Below are 5,000 nucleotides of genomic sequence, written 5' to 3' on the forward strand. Positions count from 1 at the left end.
TTCTGATGTATTCAAATCGATTCGGATCTATTCGATTTGATTCGGATTTATTCGGTAGATTCGGCAGTATTTTAATTCGGAAATTCGAATCGATCCTAAACGAATCGCACATGTCTACTGTATATAAGGCTCTGCAGACTGCCCTTTATCTCAGTTATATTAATACACTTTTTACCTCTGTGATTACCTTATATCTATGCCTCTGCAGACTGCCCCTTATCTCAGTTATATTAATATACTTTTTACCTCTGTGATTACCTTGTATCTAAGCTTCTGCAGACTGCCTCTTATCTCAGTAATATTAATATACTTTTTACCTCTGTGATTACCTTGTATCTAAGCCTCTGCAGACTGCTCCTTATTTCAGTTATATTTATATACTTTTTACCTCTGTGATTACCTTGTGCCTAAGCCTCTGCAGATTGCACCTTATCTCAGTTATATTAATATACTTTTGACCTCTGTGATTACCTTGTATCTAAGCCTCTGCAGACTGCAACCTTATCTCAGTTATATTAATATACTTTTTACCTCTGTGAATACCTTGTATCTAAGCCTCTGCAGACTGCCCCTTATCTCAGTTATATTAATATACTTTTTACCTCTGTGATTACCCTGTATATAAGCCTCTGCAGACTGCCTCTTATCTCAGTTATATTAATATATGTCTTACCTCTGTGATTACCCTGTATTTAAGCCTCTGCAGACTGTCCCTTATCTCAGTTATATTAATATTCTTTTTACCTCTGTGATTACCTTGTATCTAAGCCTCTGCAGACTGCTCCTTATCTCAGTTATATTAATATACTTTTACCTCTGTGATTACCTTGTATCTAAGCCTCTGCAAACTGCCCCTTATCTCAGTTATATTAATATACTTTTTACCTCTGTGATTACCCTGTATCTAAGCCTCTGCAGACTGCCCTTTATCTCAGTTATATTAATACAATTTTTACCTCTGTGATTACCTTATATCTATGCCTCTGCAGACTGCCCCTTATCTCAGTTATATTAATATACTTTTTACCTCTGTGATTACCTTGTATCTAAGCTTCTGCAGACTGACCCTTATCTCAGTTATATTAATATACTTTTTACCTCTGTGATTACCTTGTATCTAAGCCTCTGCAGACTGCCCCTTACCTCAGTTATATTAATATACTTTTTACCTCTGTGATTACCCTGTATCTAAGCCTCTGCAGACTGCCCCTTATCTCAGTTATAATAATATACTTTTTACCTCTGTGATTACCCTGTATCTAAGCCTCTGCAGACTGCCTCTTATCTCAGTAATATTAATATACTTTTTACCTCTGTGATTACCTTGTGTCTAAGCCTCTGCAGACTGCTCCTTATTTCAGTTATATTTATATACTTTTTACCTCTGTGATTACCTTGTGCCTAAGCCTCTGCAGATTGCACCTTATCTCAGTTATATTAATATACTTTTGACCTCTGTGATTACCTTGTATCTAAGCCTCTGCAGACTGCAACCTTATCTCAGTTATATTAATATACTTTTTACCTCTGTGATTACCTTGTATCTAAGCCTCTGCAGACTGCCCCTTATCTCAGTTATATTAATATACTTTTTACCTCTGTGATTACCCTGTATATAAGCCTCTGCAGATTGCCTCTTATCTCAGTTATATTAATATATGTCTTACCTCTGTGATTACCCTGTATCTAAGCCTCTGCAGACTGTCCCTTATCTCAGTTATATTAATATACTTTTTACCTCTGTGATTACCTTGTATCTAAGCCTCTGCAGACTGCTCCTTATCTCAGTTATATTAATATACTTTTACCTCTGTGATTACCTTGTGTCTAAGCCTCTGCAGACTGCTCCTTATTTCAGTTATATTTATATACTTTTTACCTCTGTGATTACCTTGTGCCTAAGCCTCTGCAGATTGCACCTTATCTCAGTTATATTAATATACTTTTGACCTCTGTGATTACCTTGTATCTAAGCCTCTGCAGACTGCAACCTTATCTCAGTTATATTAATATACTTTTTACCTCTGTGATTACCTTGTATCTAAGCCTCTGCAGACTGCCCCTTATCTCAGTTATATTAATATACTTTTTACCTCTGTGATTACCCTGTATATAAGCCTCTGCAGATTGCCTCTTATCTCAGTTATATTAATATATGTCTTACCTCTGTGATTACCCTGTATCTAAGCCTCTGCAGACTGTCCCTTATCTCAGTTATATTAATATACTTTTTACCTCTGTGATTACCTTGTATCTAAGCCTCTGCAGACTGCTCCTTATCTCAGTTATATTAATATACTTTTACCTCTGTGATTACCTTGTATCTAAGCCTCTGCAAACTGCCCCTTATCTCAGTTATATTAATATACTTTTTACCTCTGCGATTACCCTGTATCTAAGCCTCTACTGACTGCCCCTTATCTCAGTTATATTAATATACTTTTTACCTCTGTGATTACCCTGTATATAAGCCTCTGCAGACTGCCTCTTATCTCAGTTATATTAATATATGTCTTACCTCTGTGATTACCCTGTATCTAAGCCTCTGCAGACTGTCCCTTATCTCAGTTATATTAATATACTTTTTACCTCTGTGATTACCTTGTATCTAAGCCTCTGCAGACTGCTCCTTATCTCAGTTATATTAATATACTTTTACCTCTGTGATTACCTTGTATCTAAGCCTCTGCAAACTGCCCCTTATCTCAGTTATATTAATATACTTTTTACCTCTGTGATTACCCTGTATCTAAGCCTCTACTGACTGCTCCTTATCTCATTTATAATAATATACTTTTTACCTCTGTGATTACCCTGTATCTAAGCATCTGCAGACCGCCCCTTATCTCAGTTATAATTATATACTTTTTACCTCTGTGATTACCCTGTATCTAAGCCTCTACTGACTGCTCCTTATCTCATTTATAATAATATGCTTTTTACCTCTGTGATTACCCTGTATCTAAGCCTCTACTGACTGCTCCTTATCTCATTTATAATAATATACTTTTTACCTCTGTGATTACCCTGTATCTAAGCCTCTGCAGACTGCCCTTTATCTCAGTTGTATTAATACACTTTTTACCTCTGTGATTACCTTATATCTATGCCTCTGCAGACTGCCCCTTATCTCAGTTATATTAATATACTTTTTACCTCTGTGATTACCTTGTATCTAAGCTTCTGCAGACTGCCTCTTATCTCAGTAATATTAATATACTTTTTACCTCTGTGATTACCTTGTATCTAAGCCTCTGCAGACTGCTCCTTATTTCAGTTATATTTATATACTTTTTACCTCTGTGATTACCTTGTGCCTAAGCCTCTGCAGATTGCACCTTATCTCAGTTATATTAATATACTTTTTGCCTCTGTGATTACCTTGTATCTAAGCCTCTGCAGACTGCCCCTTATCTCAGTTATATTAATATACTTTTTACCTCTGTGATTACCCTGTATATAAGCCTCTGCAGATTGCCTCTTATCTCAGTTATATTAATATATGTCTTACCTCTGTGATTACCCTGTATCTAAGCCTCTGCAGACTGTCCCTTATCTCAGTTATATTAATATACTTTTTACCTCTGTGATTACCTTGTATCTAAGCCTCTGCAGACTGCTCCTTATCTCAGTTATATTAATATACTTTTACCTCTGTGATTACCTTGTATCTAAGCCTCTGCAAACTGCCCCTTATCTCAGTTATATTAATATACTTTTTACCTCTGCGATTACCCTGTATCTAAGCCTCTACTGACTGCCCCTTATCTCAGTTATATTAATATACTTTTTACCTCTGTGATTACCCTGTATATAAGCCTCTGCAGACTGCCTCTTATCTCAGTTATATTAATATATGTCTTACCTCTGTGATTACCCTGTATCTAAGCCTCTGCAGACTGTCCCTTATCTCAGTTATATTAATATACTTTTTACCTCTGTGATTACCTTGTATCTAAGCCTCTGCAGACTGCTCCTTATCTCAGTTATATTAATATACTTTTACCTCTGTGATTACCTTGTATCTAAGCCTCTGCAAACTGCCCCTTATCTCAGTTATATTAATATACTTTTTACCTCTGTGATTACCCTGTATCTAAGCCTCTACTGACTGCTCCTTATCTCATTTATAATAATATACTTTTTACCTCTGTGATTACCCTGTATCTAAGCATCTGCAGACCGCCCCTTATCTCAGTTATAATAATATACTTTTTACCTCTGTGATTACCCTGTATCTAAGCCTCTACTGACTGCTCCTTATCTCATTTATAATAATATACTTTTTACCTCTGTGATTACCCTGTATCTAAGCCTCTACTGACTGCTCCTTATCTCATTTATAATAATATACTTTTTACCTCTGTGATTACCCTGTATCTAAGCCTCTGCAGACTGCCCTTTATCTCAGTTGTATTAATACACTTTTTACCTCTGTGATTACCTTATATCTATGCCTCTGCAGACTGCCCCTTATCTCAGTTATATTAATATACTTTTTACCTCTGTGATTACCTTGTATCTAAGCTTCTGCAGACTGCCTCTTATCTCAGTAATATTAATATACTTTTTACCTCTGTGATTACCTTGTATCTAAGCCTCTGCAGACTGCTCCTTATTTCAGTTATATTTATATACTTTTTACCTCTGTGATTACCTTGTGCCTAAGCCTCTGCAGATTGCACCTTATCTCAGTTATATTAATATACTTTTGACCTCTGTGATTACCTTGTATCTAAGCCTCTGCAGACTGCAACCTTATCTCAGTTATATTAATATACTTTTTGCCTCTGTGATTACCTTGTATCTAAGCCTCTGCAGACTGCTCCTTATCTCAGTTATATTAATATACTTTTTGCCTCTGTGATTACCTTGTATCTAAGCCTCTGCAGACTGCCCCTTATCTCAGTTATATTAATATACTTTTTACCTCTGTGATTACCCTGTATATAAGCCTCTGCAGACTGTCTCTTATCTCAGTTATATTAATATATGTCTTA

The 5,000-nt window shown here is 35.9% G+C and overlaps 1 protein-coding gene across 1 annotated transcript in view; it reads right to left on the reverse strand.

Annotated features, from left to right (window-relative positions):
• Nucleotides 1–5,000, reverse strand: part of TECTA (tectorin alpha) — a 465,600-nt gene that overhangs the window by 168,414 nt on the left and 292,186 nt on the right. The window lies entirely within an intron of this gene.

This window comes from Bombina bombina, chromosome 8 (assembly GCF_027579735.1).
Source record: "Bombina bombina isolate aBomBom1 chromosome 8, aBomBom1.pri, whole genome shotgun sequence".
In the NCBI taxonomy this organism is placed as follows: Eukaryota; Metazoa; Chordata; class Amphibia; order Anura; family Bombinatoridae; genus Bombina; species Bombina bombina.